The 22,784-nt window shown below is 51.3% G+C and overlaps 1 protein-coding gene across 3 annotated transcripts in view; it reads right to left on the bottom strand.

The window, feature by feature from the left end:
• Positions 1 to 22,784, bottom strand: part of LOC144782042 (zinc finger MYM-type protein 1-like) — a 236,421-nt gene that overhangs the window by 177,637 nt on the left and 36,000 nt on the right. The gene's annotated exons all lie outside the window — the stretch shown is intronic.

Raw genomic sequence — 22,784 nt, 5'->3', positions numbered from 1 at the left:
TTCGGGCAGTCCCACAATATGTGAAAAAAGGTGCCAGGTAAACCACAGCCCCGCAAGCACATTGTGTCAGGGCGTCGCCCAATTTTCGCCAGAGTGAGAGCGGACATATACGTCCTATGTAAAACCTTCAGTTGTATCAGACGGAATCTGTGGCAGATAGCCGATTGTCTAGGGGACATGAGGGCAGAGCGCCAATCCTCCTCATCCAATGGACCCAAGTCTACTTCCCATTCGGCCCGCAATGACTGAAAGGAGTTTGGAAGATTATTACATAGTTTTCGATAGGTGTAGAAGATGGCCTTCTCAGGAAGTGGCTCAGAAAGTAATCTATCTTCTAAGGGGGAAATATCAGGAAAGGAGGAGAGGTCTGGAAGGGCGGTCCGGATGGCGTGTGCAATCTGTAGATAGCAGAAGGATTCCGTGGATGCAAGGGAGTATTTAGCCTGAAGAGCAGTGAAAGGCAAAATAGCACCCTTTTGGACTAGGTCTCCCAACTCCGAAATGCCAATCGTGTCCCACTTGTCGAAACCCTGGGAGAAGCAGAGGGAGCCCAGGCGTTGTGATGACCACAGAGGGGTAGCTTTAGTGAGCTTTTCTGCCCATCCCAAACTCTTGTTGGCTCTGTGCCACAGTGTAACCGTGTGAGCCATAGGACCAACGTATCGGTGTTTAGTAGGTGTGTAATAGAGGGCCCCTAGATACCCCTCTCGCCCGGTCTGGCTCCTGTCATGGTTCGCCCCGGGTTAAGGGGCGAACCATGTATCCAGTGGTTAACAGCTTCTAATTGTGACGCCCAATAATAGAGGCGGAGGTTGGGCAGAGCAATGCCTCCGTCATACCAGCCTTGAAAGAGCTTACCCAGGGCAATCCGAGCGGTCCCTCCATCCCACAATAGGAGACGGAGTTCGCCCTCCACTGTTCGAAAATAGGAGTCCGGGATTAAGAAGGGACAGTTTTGCAAAGCATATAGAAAGCACGGAAGAGCTAGCATTTTGAAGAGCGCCGCCCTGCCCAGAAGGGAGAGCGGGAGGGAGCGCCAGTGGCCCACGTCGCTACGAAGTCTGCACAAGGGGCCCAATAAGTTACGGTGGTGAAAGGTCTTCGCATCCGGTGTGACATAAATACCGAAGTATTGGAAGCCATCAGTAGCAATCGCGATGGAGAACCCTCGGGGAAGCCGGGGAGGGGGGCCGTGCAGCATGTAAAGCGTAGATTTAGTCCAATTGATCGAATAGCCCGAGTATTTCCCGAAGTTGGTGAGGACATGAAACAAACTGTTAATGGAGGACCGGGGGGAAGAGACATAAATGAGGATGTCGTCGGCGTAAAGGGAGATCTTGTCTGTCACATCTTCCTTCCATTGGAGGCATCTGATTGAGACATCAGTTCGGATCCAGTGGGCGAGGGGCTCGAGAGTAAGGGCGAAGAGGAGCGGGGACAGGGGGCAACCCTGTCTGGTACCCCGGTGGAGGCGAAACCGTCGGGATGTGTGGCCGATGACCCTGACTTGGGCAAAGAGGTCCGTGTATAGAAGTCTTACCCAGCCAATGAATTGGGGTCCAAAACGGGCCAGAACCTCGAAGAGGTAAGGCCATTCATTCGAATCAAACGCCATCGTGGCGTCAAGAGATAGGATAGCTGCATCCTGTTGGACAGTGGATTGGCGGCTCATGACATTGTGGACCCTTCGCAGATTCAGAGCCGTTTTGCGACCCGGAAGGAAACCGGATTGGTCGTCATGTATGAGGGAGGGGAGGACGAGAAGAAGACGGTTGGCCAGCAGTTTAGCCAGGACCTTTGCCTCCGCACTGATCAGGGAGATCGGCCGATAAGAGCCGCAATCAGTGGGTGGTTTAGTCGGCTTGAGGATTACCGCAATAGAGGCCAGCCGCGGGGCAAGCGGGAGTATACCGTCATCACGGCTTTGTATAAACATATTGCGTAAATGAGGGACAATCTCTCTGGCCATGCCCTTGAGGAATTCAATAGGGACTCCATCCGGGCCCATAGCTTTCCCAGAGTTGACGGCGAAAAGTGCTGCAGTCAGCTCGTCCACCGTGATGTCAGCGTCCAGGGTCGCCCGATCAGTGTCCGAGATGACAGGGAGGTGCATTTCCTCCAGGAGTTGCCTAGATTCTTCAGGCGCATAGCAGGAACCAGCGGTGTACACACGCTCCAAATGGTCGGCAAAGGCCTCCGCTATATCCTGCGGTTCCACAACCGTGGAGCCATCCGGTCTAAGGATGGAGGGAACCCAACGGGATCCCTGGTCTCGCCGCTCCAACCACGTAAGCATTTTGCCAGCAGCGTCTCCGAATTCGTACACACGGTGGCGTGTGTGGAGCAAACGGGCCTGAGCTTTCTCCTGAGTCAGCGCCTTGTACATCAATTGCTGAGTACGGAGGCGGAGAGCAGTGTCGTCGGAGGGGGCGGTGTTGTGTACCGTTTCAAGGTGGATAAGGTCTGTTTCTGCCTGGAGGATCCGTTCTCTATGGGCACGCAAATAGCCCGTCTTTAGTGTCAATGCCTCGCCCTTTATGACAGCTAGATACGCCTCCCAGAGCGTTACCGTCGAAGCAACCGAGCCGGCGTTTTCAGTGAAGTAATATTCGGTGCGCTCGAGGAGGCCGTCTTTGATATCAGGGATTTGCCTGAGCCAGGGGCTAATAACAATAGGGCCACGCGCGTATGGACGATGATAGGTCATGTCCACGCTGAGGGGTGAGTGATCAGAAATGCCGCGCGGAAGGCCCGACGGGCGAACGAAGTAGCCGAGGTCAGCAGTGGGGCAGAATAAATAGTCAATGCGGGACATGCTTTTATGCGCGTTTGAGTAGTGTGTGAAGTATGACGTGGTCGGATAATGGTGGCGCCAGATGTCTTCCAGCCCCATGGCGTGCATAAAGTCGGAGAGGTCGGAGCACGACCGATGAGAGCTGCGCTTGGGACTACGATCTAAGTTATCGCACATCGTGCTATTAAAGTCTCCGCCGATCAGAAGTGTACCAACAGGGAGGCCCAGCATATGAGCGCCCAGCTCCTTAAGGGAGTCTTGGACTAATGCCGGTGGAATGTACACTGAGAGTATGTTCAGCGGGCGGCCCTCCCAGGAGGCCTCAACAAGCGCAAAGCGACCTAAGGAGTCAGCCCATGGCCTGAAGGGAATCAATCAATCAATCACTGACACTTATAGAGCGCGCTACCTACCCATAGGGTCTCAAGGCGCTTAGGGGAGGGGGGGGGGGGTGCCGCTACTGCTCGAACAGCCAGGTCTTCAGCTTCTTCCTGAAGGAGAGGTGGTCTTGGGTCAGGCGCAGGTCGGTCGGGAGGGAGTTCCAGGTCTTGGCGGCCAGGTAGGAGAAGGACCTTCCTCCTGTGGTTGCTCTTCGGATGCGGGGGACGGCGGCGAGGGCGTGGTTGGCTGAGCGGAGGTGGCGTTTGGGAGCGTAGAAGTTGATCCGGCTGTTGAGGTAGCCCGGGCCTTGGTCGTGTAGGGCTTTGTGTGCGTGGGTGAGGAGGCGGAAGGTGATTCTTTTGTTGACGGGGAGCCAGTGAAGGTCTCTCAGATGTCCGGAGATGTGGCTGTGTCGTGGGATGTCGAGGATGAGTCTGGCTGAGGCGTTCTGGATCCGCTGGAGTCTCTTCTGAAGCTTGGCGGTGGTACCGGCGTAGAGGGCGTTGCCGTAGTCCAGTCGGCTAGTGATGAGGGCCTGGGTGACGGTCTTCCTGGTCTCGGTGGGGATCCACCAGAAGATCTTCCGTAGCATGCGTAGGATGTTGAAGCACGCTGAGGAGACGGCGTTGACTTGCCTGGTCATGGAGAGGGAGGAATAAATGCGAGGTTCTTTTTAACCAGGATCCCGGTGCCGCGGGACCCAGAGGTGAAACCGGCGTGAACCAATAGTGTATAGCCGCTGCGTTGAAGAGCTCGACAAGAGTTACCCACCAGGTGCGTTTCCTGTAACAGGACGATGTCAGGGGAGTGACGCCGGAGGTATTGGAGGACTACACTTCTCTTAATTTTGTGTCCTAGGCCATTTACATTCCAAGACAGGATCGTGAGGGTTCTAGAGAGAGGATGCGTCATGGTGATAAACTAAGTGGAGTATGTGGAAGGAGAAATGGAAGTAAGGCCGGCGAATGCGCCAGGACAGCAGATCAGAACAACGAACCGGAGCAGGAAGCCCACCCAGCTCTAGGGAACCAGGCAAATTCTGGGGTGAACAGCTCGGCAGCATAGGACCCACAGTGGGCCGCGAGTTACAGGCAATGTGACAAGAAAAGACTCCGCGTGAAAGTAAAAAAGTAAGCAAAGAAAACAATGTAATGACAACAAAATAGACCCACTTTTTCCCACCCCCCCTTCCAACCCCCCTCCCTGCTCCCCTGCCCGCAGACTTCAAACTATCCACACCCCATCTAGGCAGAGTGCCTGTCGCCCTCCCAACCACGGTAGGGGTACCCGGTGAGCCGGTGCCGCCCCCCCCCCCTGCCACTAGCAATGAAGTGACCAACATGCATGTGAATACGTAAAATATGAAACAGATCCCAGTGCTATATCTTCATGGTATAAAGAGTACCTGGTAGGCAGTCAATGTGGCCCCGGCCGGGACCGAAGGGCGCACCATCTGAAATCAGGAACGAACAAGTCGTGGAGGTCCGCCATTCAGAGCTGTCCTCACAAACAGCTCCCAATAAGAGGAGCAGATCCGCAGAGCAGTAGCCAAGGTCGCTGAACGACGAACCTCCAACGGCAAAGGGTCCTCATTCACCTACTGGGTCGAGGCCTGTAAAGAGCTCCTAACTGCCCGGCAGTTGATCATCTCGCGGGTGTTCGTCCTGGCCGTCGCGGGCGTCGCGGTTTCTCGGAGATCTTTCAGTCCGGCGCCAGCCTTCAAGCCAGTCCCACACCTCATCTGGCGACATGAAGAACCAAGCCTTGCCATCATGTTCCACACGCAATTTCGCTGGGAAGAGCATTGAATATTTGATGTGTTTTTCGCGTAGGGCTTTCTTGACCTCCAGGAAGCTACGTCTCCTGGCCTGTACCTTCATGGTGAAGTCTGGGAACAGTGTAACGCGAGCATTATCAAGGAGGAGAGGCGGTCCCGCCCGGGAAGCTTAGAGGATGGCGTCGCGGTCCCGGAAGTTGAAGACCCTCGCGATGATAGGTCGGGGGTGAGCCCCCGGCTTGGGTTTACCTCACGGGACCCTGTGCGCCCGCTCAATTGAAAAGTAGCCCGAAAGTTGTTTCGGCTGGAGATGGGTCGTAATCAGTTTTTCCACAAAGAGGTCCGCAGCCGGCTCCTCCATGCGCTCCGGAACGCCCAAAATGCGAAGGTTGTTGCGTTGCGCCCTTCCTTCATAGTCGTCCAGGAGGTCGCTCATTTGTTTTTGTTGCTGCTGGGTCTGCGCCACCTTCTGCTGGAGAGTAGAAGTGTCATCAATAAGAGCCGCAGTCTTAACTTCTACGTCCTTGACTTTGGAGTCCATCTTCCTCAGATCTGCCCGCAGCAGTGTCACCTCAATATTGACTGAGTCTATCCGTGTCTCTAGGGAGGATCTCACCCCAGCTATCGCCTGCATGACGTCTTCCAGGGTAGGGGTCTTCGCTCCTGACGAGGGGGAAGCAAGGTTCGGGGTATCAGGGGAGGCCATGGTCTTATTTTCCCCTTTAGTGCCTCAGGAGTTCTTATTAAGCTGTCTCTGGCTGGAGGGCCTGGTCACTTTGTTCGACGCCATGAGGAACAGTGCTGTGAGGGTGGAGGCCTGCAAGACTCAAAGGGAAGCGGAATGTAATAGCAGAAGCGGCCTATATTGTTAGAACGGGCAGTACGGACTCGTCAGGTCCAGCCAATCCCAGTCGGCAGAGGGGCGCTCAGGGGACAGCAAGTAGTGAAGGACACAGCATGCGTTGGTGAAACCTGGGAGTCAGGAGTGTCACAGAGGTGCAAGAATCGTACGTGAGGCCCAGGCGAGCAACAGGACTCACTGCGAGTCAACGATGGCCCAGGATCGCCAAATCCAAGACAGGTCCTGCAGCAGAAGGGCGAATCCGACACCAGATAGGACAGCGGCGGACTCTCGAGGTGCACAGGAGGGCTAGGCCGTGGCCAGGGCTCCGGATGGAAGAGTAGCGGCAGGAACCACTCTGCGGGCGATAGTCAGTACTTGAAACCACGCTGGCGCTATAGTGGCGTTAATGCAGCCCACATCCACAGTGCCGCCCCTGTATCCAGTGCAAGTCCGGTGATAGAGTAGGCCTCAAGGCAGTGGTGTGCGGGCCTCTACTTCCGGTGAAGGTGGGCCGCAGCGGGGCGAAATGGCGAAGGTCCGGGGCCGGGTGGCAGGGGACAAAGAATGGGAGCGGCTCAATGTTGTCCCAGGAAAGTCGTGGCTGAGGTGGGGAGCGGGCGGGGAAAGTCACTGAGCGCTGGCCGTCACGGGCCCAGAAGCCGAGGAGCTGCGCGGGAGGTCCAAGGCACCATCGGCAGCGGCAGCTGTGAGGGTGAGGTCCGATTCAGGCCAATACGTGGGCGTCGCAGCAGTGCCAAAGTGTCCTGCAAATACAGCGCAGTCCCGGCAGCCCACGCACCTCCAAAGAAGAATCAGGCCTTCCGGACGCGGCGATCCGGCCTCAGCTGCCAAAGGGGGTGGATCGCAACGGGCCGAAGTCGAGTCTGACTGAAGTCCGTTGGCAGGAGAGAGGATCAGCGTGGCTCAGCCCCAGCTCCACAGGTCTAATGTGAAAAGAAGTGAGTGGGGAGAGTCTGTGGGTGTAGGTGACCACAGGCCCAAAAGCCGGGGTGTCGTGTGGGCGGCACTTCGACCGTGAAGCGGCCGGACACAGTTCCTCCTGGGCAGCACAACTTGTGCAGAGAGCCGGCGGAGCAGTTTTGGCAGTCAGGGAAGCCACCCGCTAGGCTCCGGTGCGGCGCAGCATGGTCCGCCACTCAATCCCGGCCTCGGAGAAAGCAACAGCAGCATTGATAGTCAATAGTGGGGTCTGAGCTCCGATGCAGGCGCCATCTTGCAGGCCACGGGACCTCCGCTTCTCAAGATGTGTTCTCCCCGCACAGAAAAGGAATCGGGGCCACGCCATTATCAAGGCAGGCACCGGGGTCTTCTAGACGGCTCCCCCGATGTTTAGGGGGAGCACAGGTCGTAAAACGGATAGTTGTAGGCGGATGAGCAGGCGGGGATCGGTAGTCGCGTTAGTGAGCGACCATTCCCGTCGGCTGCTTGCCACGCCCCCTTAAATGATATTCTTGTGAACTTGAACTTACTTCTACGAGTGTGACTCTGTGCGTTTGTTTGATCTCTGCTTCAAATTCATCCCTCCAGCTATTTGATACGTCTTTGCTATGTTTAACACTAATTTAATGTTCTAAGTGTTTATTCTCTGAGGGCAGAGAGGCAAGTGAAATTGCGTAATGACTGCAGCCCTGTACTGCCAACTTGTTCCTTCGTAGTTACTAGTAAGTTGCAGTAAGTAGTAGTACTACTTTTCAGTAAGCTAACCATCCATTTTGTAAACAACTTCTGGCATGCAGTAGTGCACTTCCTTTATGTCCCTTTAAAGGTTTATCAATATCTTCAAATCCAAAGATTTGTTTCTCTTCATTTGTTGTTTGACTGTCCATGCTGTGTTTTTTTTCCTCTCTACCAAACTTTCCCAAAAAACCCCATTCCCATCCAATTTTCAAACCCTAACCCTCTTCCCCCGGGCTGTGTGGTATTTCATTGAGGTGTGACTGACAACAACAATAAATTCCACACACTTGCTGGGGAGGATAAGGTCAAAGCAACCAGAAGTTCATGTGCGCCATCGTTGATTGATAAGAACATCCTCCTCCTACACGACGTGAACAATCAAATCCTTAATGCTTACCTTACGTTGGCACTGCTTAGGCTACAATTTAGGGCACTGTTCTGTACTGTACTATCTATTGTACTGTTTCTAATGCTACGCTCAGGCCACTCAATGTTTAGTTTCCTCTTTTTTTCATATGGTGATACTGCCAGTGTGTACCACTACTGCTACCAGCACAACAATGATATTGCATTCGTCAAGGATTCAAGTCAACAACCAACCTTAATCACCATTTGCAATGCAGCCAGCCCTGGGGCTACCCCGATTCTCAAACACGAATCACAGGTAAGATAAGCATTTTGGAGAGGTAGAATAATGGGCTAGGACTGGGAAGAGAGCAGAGATTGCCAGTACTACTAGTAAAGTACTAGTAGGGCTACTGAATTCACTACCTCGGTTACTGGCACTTTGGTACATTTCAGGACTAGTGGGCACATGCATCATTGTAGGATTTTGCACTTCCTAAATTGCGAAAATTAAGGAATCGCAATTTAGGAATTGCAAAATCCTATGCATCAAGAAATCCTAAAAGTTTTTAGGATTTCTTAATTTTCGGAAATTGCGATTCCTTAATTGCGAATCGCAATTAAGGAATGGCATTACATTGATTCCTATGGGCCTAGAGGCCCATAGGAATCAATGCCGTTTTGCATTTTTTTTTTTTGCACTCGCAATTTGTTGATGCATTGCAAGGGTGCAGAGGGGGGTCCAAAGGACCCCCCCCTGCACCCCTGAAATGTATTTTAAAGTGCATGTTTCACACACACATGTCCTAAGGACATGTGTGTCTGTAACATGAAAGTTTAAAAAATGCATTTTTTTGCTTTTTTAAAGATTTTCGCAAATTAACAAAAGGGTCAACCTCGTGTTAATTTGCACTTCCTATTTCAAAATTCGCAATTTTTTAAAAATGTATGCATTGCATTTAAGGAATCGCACAAATGCGATTTCTTAAATGCATTCGCATTTTTAAGAAATGCAAAAAATAGCGAATTTTGAAACTCTGTTTCATGCATCCCAAAAACGTATTTAGGAAGCGCAAACGGCCGAATTTACCGATTCGCACCGTTTGCACTTCCTAAATAGGTTGATGCATGTGCCCCTAGATGTTTAATTCATGCTGGTAAGTTGGAAGAAACCAAACGTCCAGTAACCACCGCCCACCCCCACACAAAATAATATAAACGCGTATACTATGTTTTGGTATGAAAAATAATTATTAAGAAATATATTGAGGTAGTCAAAAAATGAAATAAATTAACCCAACTCACCCCCCTACCTAACCCCAACCAATGTCCAAAAGTCCAAAAGTCCCCTTTCCCAAACACCCAATTCCCACCCCCCCCCAACAGTCTTTAAAAAAGGGGCAAGGGACAGTCACTTCCTCCGCTGGCGTAGTTTTGCAAGCTGTTGCTTCATGTCCCGCTGCTCTTTGCGGAGGTCCCGGAGCTGGCGCTGATGTTTTTCGGCCAACCGCTCCAGGTAGTCCACTCTTTTGCATAGTCGGCGCACACGAACGATCCAGGATCTGGGGGGGCCGCTGATGTTGTTGCTGCTGTGCGGCGGCGGCGGGAGACTGTCGGGCCACGGCTCCGTTTGGCTGGAGGCTTCTGGCTGGTGGACCCGGGGGCAGTGGAGGAGGATGTAGATGTTGATGTCTCCTCATGCTCCCGAGCCCACAACCGCCGATACTCGACACAAATAGCCTCCAGCTTACGGGCCCTGGCCCGGACAGCCATCTCCTTACGGGTGAGCTTTTTGGGAGTAGCATCTATGAAGAAAGAAAGAAAAATACTGTAGCCAATAGTGTTTAACATAAAGTCAAAATAATTCAACGGAAGGTTGACACTCAGTAACACCAGCAAGTAGCAAACACAGTATAACATTTTGGCATGTATCTTTCCGCCGTCTTTGAAAGCCTGTGACACTGTGAGTTTCAGGAATTCCACTAGCAGCACTATAGGTGGACTCACTACAACATACATAGTCAGAGAGTACTAAAAAAGGCCTTTTTTACTTTTTTCTCTTGTTTTGCAAAAGAAATTACTGGTACGTGAACTTGTGGTAGCCGCCATAATGGCAGCTCACTCAGCTTTCACCCAAGAAATACAGACACAGGCCATGATGATGCAGACCCGCAGTACTTTAAGCAGTACATGCAGGTGGGGATAGGAATGTCTTACTTTTCTATAGGGGTGGCACTGCCACTGGCCATACTTCATCCACTCAGCGTCTGCTCTACTACATCATACACCTCTGCTATTGACGAGGAGGATAAAGAAGATAACATCCAGGCTTCCAAAGTACGTCTATGATTCTTCTTAATGTCTCAAGTGTACCAAAATTTCTTTTTGTCAACAACCAACTAACACCCTTTTCATTATATTTTGGAAACCGCCGTCTCCTTTCTTATGTTGAATTGCATTCAACAAAACCATTCTTTACAGTCATAAATAAATATTAAGACTCGCTCGTCCTTCGTTTCACCCTTCTTTAACTTTTCGTTCTTCACATCCCTAAACTACATCTGATCTGATATGACTTGGCTTCACATTAAAAATTTGCCAGCTGAGTTGAAGTGAAATAGAGGGGGCCATTGGTTACCAGAGAAGTACCGCCGCTAATGCTATTACAAGTCAAGGTTGACTGTCTTCTCCGTGATAGCCCAAAAAGTAGTTCTAACTTAGTAAATGTTCTTGACAGTACAGTGTACTTATACTAGTGTACTGTGTACTACTGTACAGTACATCATACACTCGTTTACGAGCCTACTCAAAAAAATTTCAATAAGTAAGGAGTATAATAACTTACCACCATCCGCCGCCACTGAGTTTCCCCCCAGCTCCTCCTGTTGCCGCCGCCGCATCCAGAGTGGACCGCTCCGCACTGCTGGCCCCGGCACTGGTGGTCATCTGTGCCGCATCAGATGTTGTGACGTCTAGGAAAAACATGTCATATTTTCAGATGCCATACACAACCCCCTATTTTGTCAAGTAATGGAAGAAAATGTTACATAACACATTTTTTATTACTGGGATTGAAAAAAAGTTACGGTTTTGGGAGGGTTTTAGCCTTTTATATGCTTATTCCATTAAATGCTACACTTCTTCTTATGACAACTGATGAATGCTTGCTTAACGTGCGCCATTTTTCTCATTACAGAAAGAAGATTCCATTGACCTTCTGCCAGACGATTCACCAACTAATACTGAGTCATCACCAGCAGTACTTTAAGTACTTTAAAGAAGGTGGGGGCTCACGCACAGTTATTCTAATAATTTCCTGTGTCTGTTAACTATTATTAAGTTTGAGTCATACTAATTTCATTCATGGGAATGTTGTTTAAACTTTTTTTTTTTTTTTTTTTGTGAAACCTTTATTGGCAACAAGGAGAAATCAATACACAGCTTCACGCCTACAACCTGTGACGACAGGCCAGCAGCAACTAAGGAATTGGTTCAGGATATATTCATCATCAGAAATACAAGACTACAGAAGTTAGACACAGCATGTCGCCTACAACCCTTCTGGGCCGGCCGCGATATAAACTGGCCTAATTGGATGACATGTACAGTAGAAAAAGACCATGGAAGCGTTGTGTATTCGGGCAGCATGCTTTGAGGTTTCTTTTGTAATTTTTTTAAACACCCACCATAAACATCAAACGAAACTAAACTCCCCCATGATACAGCACCATACCTTGTATGTGGACAAAAGGACCGTGAGGTGAGGAGCTATGCGATTGCAAGAAGGAGAAGATGGTGCCACCATCGCCAGGGTTAGCGTTGCTCCACACCTGTGTTGTGCATCAGGCTGACATGGGAGGGGAGGGACAAAGAGGGAGAGGAGGGGGGGGTTGAGGGAACGCTGCAAATCCATCTCATGAGGGGGAAACAGTCCTAAGGTCATAACAGTGGTGATTTGTGCAACATGTCGGTGAGGTGAGTATGGAGTCATGCATGGGGAACGTGTCGCAGGGCAGCTTGAGGCCAGGCGTCATAATCTAACAGGATATGCTGTACAGAGCCCTGTGCGCGGGCGCGCCTCATGAATCCGAAGAACCGTCACCTTGCTCACGAAGAAGATAGGCCGTAAGGGGTCCCCAGAGATCCTTGGGACGGGACATGTGCGGTAGGATGTCGTCATAATTGTGAAGATGTTCTTGCCATGTGATCATAGTATTGAGCCACATCTTGAACTCAGGGGCGCGGCCCCTGCCCCATTTACCCGCCACGTGGCGTTTAGCCAACAAGAGTCCCAGCGCGAAAAATTTCCTATGTGATTTCAGCGCTGGGGCTATGTGGCCCAGCAGAGCTATCTTTGGACAGGGAGCTATATCTGCCCCGACCATGTCGGACAGCACCTCGAAAACTTCGCGCCAGTAGTCCGCCACAGCGGGGCATGTCCACGCCAGGTGAAAGAAGTCAGCCCCTTCGCCTCTGCATCTGAGGCATTGATCATTATCGCGTAATCCGAGTCGGAACAATTTAGAGGGAGTAAAGTAGATTCGATGCAAGAATTTGAAATGCAGGAGCCTGAGACGGGCATTACCGGTGACCGCATTAGTGTGGGAGCAGCTTTCCTCCCATTGTTCGTCTGACATCGGGACGTCCAGGTCAGCATCCCAGTCTCTGCGGGTTCTGAGTGGGGGGGGGGGATGGAGCTGGCTGTGCATGTCGATATAGCATAGACACCACGTGCTTCGGGGAGTCCGCCTGTAGGAGCGTATGGAGGGGGGCCAGGGAAGGAAGGAGTAACCGCCCTGACATTTTGACGAAGCCGCACGTAAAGGAAGATGTCCATTACAGAGGGGATATTCTCTCCAAAAAACTGTGCCGCTGTTCGGAATTGTCCCTGGAGGTACAGGTCACCCCACGTGTGGACTGCCAATTTCACGAGTAATTTACGTCCGATCTCTTCGCAAGCCACGCGCAACCGCGGATCGTGTGCTAGAGGCATAAGAGGAGAGTAAAGGAACACGATTCCCATGTGATTTGCTAATCACTGCCAAGCTAAAACCGTGCAGTCAACAGTGGTCGGGTCTCGGTCAGTGACCCGAGGCGTGGTGTATAAGTACCCCGATGGTTGCACAGCTCTCATATAACCGTCCTCCACTGCCAAGTGGGCCATGAAGGGGGGAGGGTGAAGCCAGTAGGCGGCGAAGTGGCCCTGGGCACAGTCGTAGTAGCGCTGAAAGTTTTGGACATCGAATCCGCCTTGGTGATATGGCAGCATAAGTGTCTGTAAGCTAATCCTGGACTGCTTGCCGCCGCATACAAGGCGCGATAGTTGGGAGTTAAGGGAACGGAAAAAATGTGATCCCGGACTGTACGGAATGTTGGTGAAAAGGTAAAGAAATTTGGGAAGGATAACCATCTTGATGAGGGAGGTACGTCCCGCCATGGAAAGTGGAAGATGGATCCACCTAGTGATAGTATCACTCAATTTATCCAGGACTGTACCGTAGTTGGCCCTGATGAGTTCCTCTCGGTTTCGGGAGATGATGACGCCTAGGTATTTAAGCTCCTCCGATTCCCATATCAAGGGATAGTCAAGGGGAAACTTCTCAGTTTTGTCCGTTAAGGGGAAGAGAGCGGACTTCGACCAGTTGATCTGTATGCCCGATATGGCACCAAATTTAGTAATTTCACGCAGGACAGGATTGAGGTTCTCGCGTGGTTTGGGTATGAACAGAGTTATATCATCCGCATACAGTGCCACTAGTAGCTGACGCTCTGGGTATATCAGGGAGCGGTGGTTATGATGTTGCTGAAGTTTAGCCGCTCGTGGTTCAGTGGCGAGCGCAAAGAGGACAGGGGAAAGGGGGCAACCTTGTCTAGTGCCTCTGTGAATGACGAAGGGGGCCGACCTAGCGCCATTCAGTAGGACTGAGGCACATGGGTTATTATATAGTAGTTTGATCCAATCTAAAAAGCTGTAAGGGATCCCCATCCTTTCAAGAAGGGACAGGAGGTAATCCCATTCAAGGGAATCAAACGCTTTGGTAGCGTCGAGGAACACAGCAGCTGCTTCGCAACGAGGATTAATGTCCTGTAGGACAGCTTGAAGGGTGCGTAGGTTATGGGAGGTCGCCCTGTTGGGGACGAATCCTGCTTGGTCAGGTAAGACCAGGCGCTCCATCAGCAGGTTTAGGCGCGTTGCAAGCACCTTCGCCAATATCTTTACATCAGTATTGAGCAGCGAGAGGGGCCTATAGGAGTCGCAGTTATCAGGCGGCTTGCCAGGCTTCAAGAGAGATGTTAAAAGGGCTTCGCACATAGAGGACGGCAGGGTACCGTCCTCGAGGGCAGCATAGTCAACCCGTTGTAAGATTGGGGCAAGTATATGAATGTAGGCTTTGTAAAAGTCGATTGGTAACCCGTCGGAACCGGGCGCCTTGCCTGATTTCATGGACATGATAGCGTCCTTTATTTCATCTAGCTCAAGAGTGTAGTGTAGAAATTTTTGCTGGGTTGGGCCTGGCCATGCGATGGCGGTGTCATCTAGGTATTGGTGCAGATCTATAGGTGTCGATCTATGGGTCGTGTATAGAGTGGTATAGTGAAGTGTGAGAATGCGGAGTTGTTCTGTGAGGTCTCTTTGTGGGGTTTGATGTTCATCTAGCAAGGTGGTAACATAGTTATTATACCTAGGGGATTTGACAGCCGAGGCGAGCGCCCTGCCAGGCCTATCACCCTCGCCGTAGATGCGAGCAGTATGCTGTTTGCCGAGGAACTTGCACTCCTTATCTGCCGCCTCCGCGTATTCGTTCAGTTTTTCCCTAAGCAGGGCATCGGAAGCGTTATCTCGGGAGTCGCGGGTTCTACTCCGTTCTAGGTCTCGAATTTCGGACTCAAGTTTATGTAATTCACCTCGCAGTGATTTGAGGACGCCACCTCCCTTAGCGATGCACCAACCTCGCACCGTAACCTTAAAGGCCTCCCAGACCGTAGTGAGAGCGGATACCGACCCCACATTACGCTCAAAGAAGTCCTGAATGTCTTTTTCCAGGTCGGCTCGGAAAGCAGAGTCTGTGAGGTGGGAAGGATTGAGGCACCAGCTCAGGTAAGGGGAGATTTCAATGGGTATACGCAGTGATATTAGGACCGGGGAGTGGTCAGAGAAAGTCCTGGCAAGGTGTAGGGCGCTGGCTAGCCAGGGAGTAAGGCCAGCCGAGAGGAATATGTAGTCTAGCCGGGCCCAAGTGGAGTGTACAGCAGAGTAATGAGTACCCTGCTTGAGGGAAGGGTGCAAGTGTCGCCAGGCATATACATAGTGCGGCAGTGATAGAGGCCAGTGCGTGCTGGGTATGGGAGAAGTGTGCTGCCTGGGGGTGAGATCTATCGTGGGATGGAGCAATTGCAGTATTAAAGTCGCCTCCCAATATGACGTGGCCTATTCCCAGTGTTTGAATCTTGCCCCACATTGTGAGCAGAGGGGTGGTGTCATCGGTGTTGGGACCATAATAGCATGCAAACAGGACGGTATGCGAATACAATTGCCCCCAGATCATGCAGTATCTGCCACTTGAATCCGTCTCCGTCCCGGCGAGTGTAAACTTCAGCCCTCGCCTGACCAGGATCGTGACTCACCTGGCATAGTTAGAGTAGGAAGAGAAAACTTTACAGGAGACCCACCTGGACGCAAATAGGGGAGAGCTCTCTGGCAGTAAATGAGTTTCCTGAAGCATAGCGACCGGCACCCCCTGCCTGTCTAGATATCCCAAAATGTGCCTCTTTTTCCTAGGATTATTCAATCCGCAAATATTCCACGACACCAGCCAAAACTGTTGTGATGGCTGCTCATTTTCTACGTCACCCATTCAAAGACATAACAAATTCTATGACATGTTATACTGTAAATAAGTACCTTAGCACAGTTGGTGGTCTGGAAATGAATCTCCCCTCCCTGAACCCTCCCACAGAACCCTCCCAATGACAGCACAGTGAGTACACTAAAGGCAGTGCTACGCGTATTGAGTTTCTTCCCACCCACACCGGCAACCCCAACTTGCCGGGAATACATCACCCACCCTCCTTCCCCAACCCAAAGTAAACCAAAAACTAGAAATAGTATGACATCTGCCCCTTCCCGCAGGTGGGACGGGGTGTGCAGGGGCTCACCCATTGGGGGGCACAGAACTAGGGGCACCAGACCTGCAACCACCTCCTTACTTACACCCACAGACTCCGGGCTATCACCAGGCGTCTATCGTGGGACGGAGGCGGGTGACCAAGCATTTAGTATGTCAATGGACCGGTAAGTTTAGTGCAGGTAGAATACCGTAGCTGCTGTATGTAAGGAGCCGGGTGCCATGCAGCCGGTGGCCAGAGCGCGTTAGTTGACAAGGGTCAGTGTTGCGCTGCTTCCATTCAGTCTTGCTGCGAAAGTGGTGAGTGGGAGCTCCTGTGCCTGAAGTCTCTTTTTTACCCCCGAAAAGTTGCGTCTGGCTTCCTGGACGGAAGGGGTAAAATCTGGAAAGAAGGAGAGAGATGTGTTGCAATAGTTCACAGTACCTAGCTCCCTCGAGCGCTTCAATACTGCGTCCCGGTCTCTATAATTCAAAAAGCGCACGATAATAGGGCGCGGTGGAGCTCCATTGGGTGGGCGCGCTGCCAGAGATCTATGGGCCCTTTCAACAATGAAGTGCGGAGAAAAGGATTCTTTCCCAAAGAGTTCTATGAGAAGATTCTCCACAAATGTTTCCATTTTGCCTGTGTTGGTGGTCTCCGCAAGGCCCAAAATACGGACATTGTTGCGGCGGGACCTCGCTTCCAAGTCCTTGTTCTTGTCAGTGATGAGTTTGAGCAGCCTGTCCATCTGAGTGACCTGTTTATGGGTGGAAGTGGCCCCATCTTCCAGAATAGATATCCTGTCTTCAGTCTCCTTGCTGCGGGTGTCATGCTGCCCAGCTTGGCTACTACGCTGTCCATGCGCATATTCATGGTGTCTATTTTGGCGTCAATTGTGGAGAGGCTTTGTTTCATGCCCAGTAGTAGAGTCTTCCAATCTTCCTCCTGAGGGGCCGAGGTCGCAGGACTACCTTCCGATTCCTGCGTCGCCCTGGCGTTTTTTTTTTTATTCAAACGGTATCTTGGATTGCCGGGCATCGGTGCGGCCCATGTCTCGTCTGGGCGTTAGCGATGTAGGTGGAGAAATGGGCGCCAGCTCGTTGTAGTGTCGGCGTGGGGAAAGGGGAAAGGACCGCCCCAGGAATCTTCACCGGAGGCAGGCTGGGATTGAAAGCAGCCGCTGTCGTAGAGGCCGAGCCGCCGAGGCTCCAGGTAGGGGGTGGGCAGTTCGCTATGCAGGCCTGGAGAATAGGGCCACTGTAGCACCTCACGTTACAAAGCGGTCTCAGGTGGCGCAGTTCTTGGGCTGCGCCTAGCGTCCAAGTAGCCCCAGGGCAGCAGGCGGGAGAAAGCCTGGAGATCAATGTGGCGTCCTCTGTGGGAAGGGAGGAGGTCTTCAGGCTAGTGCGCCGCCGGAGGGGGGGGGCCTGAGAAACAAAGGACCCAGTACACAACGCAGGCGGTCGGTGCTGTCCTGCAGCTCCGCTGTTGGGGTGATTGTGCGGGTGACAGTCGGGCAGAAGTATGCAAAGGTAGGCCCCCGGAGGTTGAGGGGACAGGCACCAGGTTTATTGCCGTCACGGCGGCCAAGGTGGTGGTGGGAGCGCTGCCGCGGGGAGAGAGGTGTCGCTGCTCCTCGCAGCGCTTGTCCGTGCAATGTGTGGGTTAACGGTGGAAGCGTCTACATAGACGGCGTTGGTCGTCCCACTGTAGCGCGGCCTGTCCGGCCTCAAAGCAGGCACCCCAAGATGGCGGTTGGCGGGCAAACCGCTAAGACCGTTGGCGCGGCAATGTGGCGTCCTCGCGCCGGAGGGACAAGGACGGGGATGTGGCGGCAATCTGCAGGCAGCGCTCACCTGTTGGCAGTAGCTTGTAGACTCCTCCGGGCACGTGAAGCAGCCTCAGGCGGTCAGTAGTCGGACCCCTCCAGCGATCAGGGCTCCTCCGGCAATGTCGGGAAGGCCTCTGAGCATCGGCCTTTCCCAGCAGGGCAAGCCGACGAGCGAGGGTTGCCAAAGCAGTGATGCGGTCCGCTCAGACTTCCGCGGCCGCCAGCTCCTCGCTAGAAGGGATTCTCCGGGAAAGACAGATATCGTCGTGATCAGCTCGGCAGTGCGGAGGCCGGGAGGCGATGCTGGGGTCGATTTGCCCGGTCAGGATCACTTCAGGATAGGAAAAATTGCTCGGTCGAGCAGGAGCCTCACACCAGTGCGGCCATCTTGGTCCGGCGCCACCTAGCGCCCCCAATGTTGTTTAAACTTTAACGTCATCTTCATCCATCAGAATACTACGCTATTAAAAATAAAGAAATAATGTTTTCATTTCTTAATTGAAAATAAAGCTTTAAAACTGACAAACACTGTGTGGTTTTTGTTCACGAGTGAGTGAGCGGAAAGGTTTGAACTACTGCACTTGGTAGTCATGTTTCAGTGACTCAGATAGGCCGGGACTCGGAGGTAGTCTTCTTCTGTTCTCCTGGGTCGTAAAATCATTGGTCAGATATTCTAGATAGTCAGTCAGGGGAATGGGGGTTCAACTTCTGTTCGGACTGAGGTATGTCGAAAGTCGAACTGCACCTATCATCAACAATGTCCTATTTATCTTGTCCATACGTCTTTGTGTGCAGAACAGTCCCTGAAACACTAGCGGTATGAGATGTGCTCCTCTCAAATCAAAAAGGCAACTGCTACCTTTTACTTGGTGTAAACAATGACATTTTGTAGTTGGAAATTGTCAAAGCACTTACATTAAGAAGACTGGAATAGACAGCAAGGGCAACCCAGAGGACTGCACTCAGTGCCTAGAGCTATTGCTGTATCAGAGTTTTGTTTCACACCGTTTGCCGAATGGGCAAGCTTAGCTACCTACACAGACCGACTCATAATTGTAAATAGTAGTAGCACAGAGAGTGATGGTAAAGGCAGGATAAGAATGTAGAAAGTAGTCTACATTAGAAGAAGATCAAAGACTATTTTGTAAAACATAGAATTATTAGGAACCAGTTTGTAATGAATAGGAGCTGTAAAAGTTAGGGAAGTATAAGTATTAATATAACAATAGAACAACTTACTGGGGCCAGCAGAAGAGCCTGCAAGGGACTGAGCCTCTCCACCTTCTGCCACCGGAGTCTCTCTCACCGCCGCCGCCTTGCCCCTGGGAGGTCCTGGTGATCATGAAATAATGAAATACAACATGGATGATTGTTTTTTGGGAAATATTTGATTTCTTTGTACTCAATCTAAAATTATGTCGGGGAAACAAATTAACATCAATTGCATCTGATCTGGTCAACTGGGAGGATAGTAGTACAGTATTGCAGGATTCGCAGACCATCTAATAGGAAAGTTATGTAATTCACTAACTACATCAACAACAAAAAGGTTCTACTACGACTGCCATCACTTCATGAGATCGGTCTGAGGGGGACGGTGCTCAGCTGGTTTCGATCATTTTTGGCTGGCCGTCGACAAACGGTCTGGGCCCAATCCAGCTCGGCCGTGATGCCGTCTTTGGGAGTCGGAGTTCCGCAGGGTTCTGTGTTGAGCCCGACTCTTTTTAACATCTTTATGACCCCTTTGGCGGCATTGGCGGAGTCTTTTGGGGCCCAGATCGTATCCTACGCCGATGACACCCAACTCCTCTTTTCATGTAAGAAAGGAGGGGATTTTGATGGAGAGAGTATCCGGAAGTGCCTTTGGGGCTGTTTTTAAATGGTTCCAGCTGAACAGCCTCAAGTGCAGCTCAGACAAATCTGAGGTACTCTTCTTCGGTTGTCTATCGGATCCGGACTGGCAAGCATGGTGGCCTGCTAATATGTTCCCTCCGTCTTGTTCGTCCCAGATGGTTAAAAACTTGGGGATCAGGATGGACAAGGGTCTTACGTTAAGATCTCAGATCCTTGGTTTACGGGAACATGTTTTGGCCTTCTCAAGATGCTCCGGAAGTTCTTGCCTCTACTTTCGGAGGAGCACACGAAGCTGACAGTGCAGGCCATGATTGGCTCAAGACTGGACTACTCCAACGTCCTTTATTTGGGCCTGCCGGAATATCTATTGCAGCGGCTGCAAGTCGTCCAGAACTCGGCTGCAAGGGCCATTTATGGCCTAAATAGGCGAGTCAGGGCTGCTGGTCTTCTGCAGTCGCTCCATTGGCTGCCCATCCGGAAGCGGATAGCATTCAAGGCCTTGACCTTGGCCTACAAGGCTCTTCATGCTGTGGGAGCAAAGTATCTCCAGAGGAGACTTGTCTTCTACCGCCCGGCTCGATCTCTAAGATCTGAATCTCTGCTTCTTTCGGTAGTTCCGTGGGTAAAAAAGGCTCGTATTGGAGGCCGCTCCTTCAGCCTGTTGGCGCCACAGCTTTGGAATACTCTGCCGCTGGCGTTGCGAGGCGCCACTAGTTTGTTTACTTTCAGGAAGGACCTTAAAACCTGGCTTTTTGCCCTTTAGCCTATCTACCCTGTTTTCTCTGCTTTTTATCTGTTTTTATATTACTGTGTTGTGTTCACTCTGCCTTAGGTTCTCAATAAAAGCGCCGGGACACTCTTTTTGAGTAGCCGTGCGCTATATAAAACAACGTATAACATAACATAACATAACATAACTCAGCAGCACGAAACGTCGCGTGACAGACACAGTCCGTCATATGATTGCAGACCACTAACAAATGTCCTATAACAAGTACTAAATAATATACTCCACGTATCAATCCACCACTATCTCTTCAAAGTGGCAGCAGCAGCAGTACAAAGAAGGACTAGACTTGAGGCTACTGTCTCTAGCATTACGCAGTAATGCTCTCAAATGACTAAAAAGTTGCAAACAAGTAAGCATAGTAGCAACGCCAATAACCAGGCGAGCACCTGCAATGACAGAAGCTATTTAAACATTAATTTACCTGCAATGTAATCGAATCAGCAGCATTCGAACTCTTCAGGAAAAAAATAGATTAGCAATATAACAGAGCAGAAGGAAAAAAATAGTTATTAAATAGCTACTTACCAAGGCCAGGGATCTCCACACCGAGCAGGTCGACCATGTCATGCTCCCGGTCCAAGATGTCACTCCACCGGTGCGTCACTTGCTGGTAGGTGCGCCGGACCCCAGACTCCTTATACATGCGCCGGCACACCTTCTCCCACAGCTGGCGACGCTCCCGGAGGCCGTAACCGGAAGCAATCCGCCCACCTGCTGCCACGGTTTTAGGGAGGTGGACTTACACAAACACCATCAAGGCGGCCACCTCCACCGCGGAGAAGATCTCCCTGGCCTGGACTTCCTCGCCCCTCAAACGCCCGCAAGGGAGCCAGGTACGTGGTGCTGGGCCCTTCCCCTTGCCCTTGTCGCCTCCCTTAGCCATGGTCCTGGGCACAAGAAGAAGGAAAGAAGAATAGGTGTGAAAAAAAATAAGAGAGAGAGCGAAAGAAATAAAGTAGGTAATAAAGTAACAAAAAGTTTTAAAAAAACACAAAATATAGATGTAGGAAATTGAAGAGAGAGATAATAAGCAAAAAAAAGACAAAATAAAAGTTCAGAAAAACATAGGATTACGAAGATGTGAGATGGATAGAAAGGTAGCATGCCCAAAACCATAGCAGTGAATGAAAAACAAGATGGCTGCACCCGTAGAGGACCGCGTGGGTACGTTTGCGCGATATTTTCCCCGCGAGCACACAAAAACGCCCATGAACACGTAATCGCGCGCCGCATACGACGCGAGCATGCAACAAAGCACCCGGAAATGGAAACACGTCACGCAAACAAGATGGCCGAGCCCATACACGACCGCATGGGCAACATCTGGGTCGGTGCGCTGCAAGCGGTCCGCGAATAAGCAGAAAACGGCGCGAACACGCAAAAAAAAGAAATCAGCAAATTCGCACGAATTTGCGGATTGCAAGTTCGATTTTGCACGAATTTGCGCCCCGCGAATCTCGCGAAATGGCAGAAAAACGAATTTTGGAAAATTGAAAGCACTTAGCAGGTGCAAAGGTTCAAGCTAATTTGTAACCATTCCCTGTAGTGCTTCCTGAGGGGCCCCTCCAGAGTTCAGTTGCCTACTTGCAAATATTCTCTGACCCTGCTCTGACCCTCAAAGCAGGGTCAGAGAATAGTTATAAGTATGGCACAATGCTCCTGTAAAAAAAATAACTGCAACAGGAAGCACTTACAGCTAAATAGGCAGGTGCCAGACTTGAAGCTCAAATTCAGTGACACATTAACCAGCCCCAAATTAATTCATCTCAGTTGGGCAGGTGTGCTTTCCCCCCATAATCTACAGTAGTGAACCAGAGGGTGCTGTGATGAACCAGAGGGTGGCAGTGCTGAACCAGAGGGTGGCAGTGATGAATCAGAGGGTGGCAGGGATGAACCAGAGGGTGGCAGGGATGAACCAGAGGGTGGCACTGGTGAACCAGAGGGTGCTGTGATAAACCAGAGGGTGGCAGTGAAGAACCAGAGGGTGGCACTGGTGAACCAGAGGGTGCTGTGATGAACCAGAGGGTGCTGTGATGAACCAGAGGGTGGCAGGGATGAACCAGAGGATGGCCGTGATGAACCAGAGGGTGGCAGGGATGAACCAGACGGTGGCAGGGATGAACCAGAGGGTGGCACTGGTGAATCAGAGGGTGCTGTGATGAACCAGAGGGTGGCAGTGAAGAACCAGAGGGTGGCACTGGTGAACCAGAGGGTGGCATTAATGAACCAGAGGGTGGCAGTGATGAACCAGAGGGTGGCAGGGATGAACCAGAGGGTGGCACTGGTGAACCAGAGGGTGCTGTGATGAACCAGAGGGTGGCAGTGCTGAACCAGAGGGTGACAGTGATGAACCAGAGGGTGGCA

This window comes from Lissotriton helveticus, chromosome 9 (genome assembly GCF_964261635.1).
Source record: "Lissotriton helveticus chromosome 9, aLisHel1.1, whole genome shotgun sequence".
Lineage (NCBI taxonomy): Eukaryota > Metazoa > Chordata > Amphibia > Caudata > Salamandridae > Lissotriton > Lissotriton helveticus.
The sequence above is the reverse complement of the archived record's forward strand: the minus strand, read 5'-3'. Positions and strand labels throughout refer to the sequence as shown.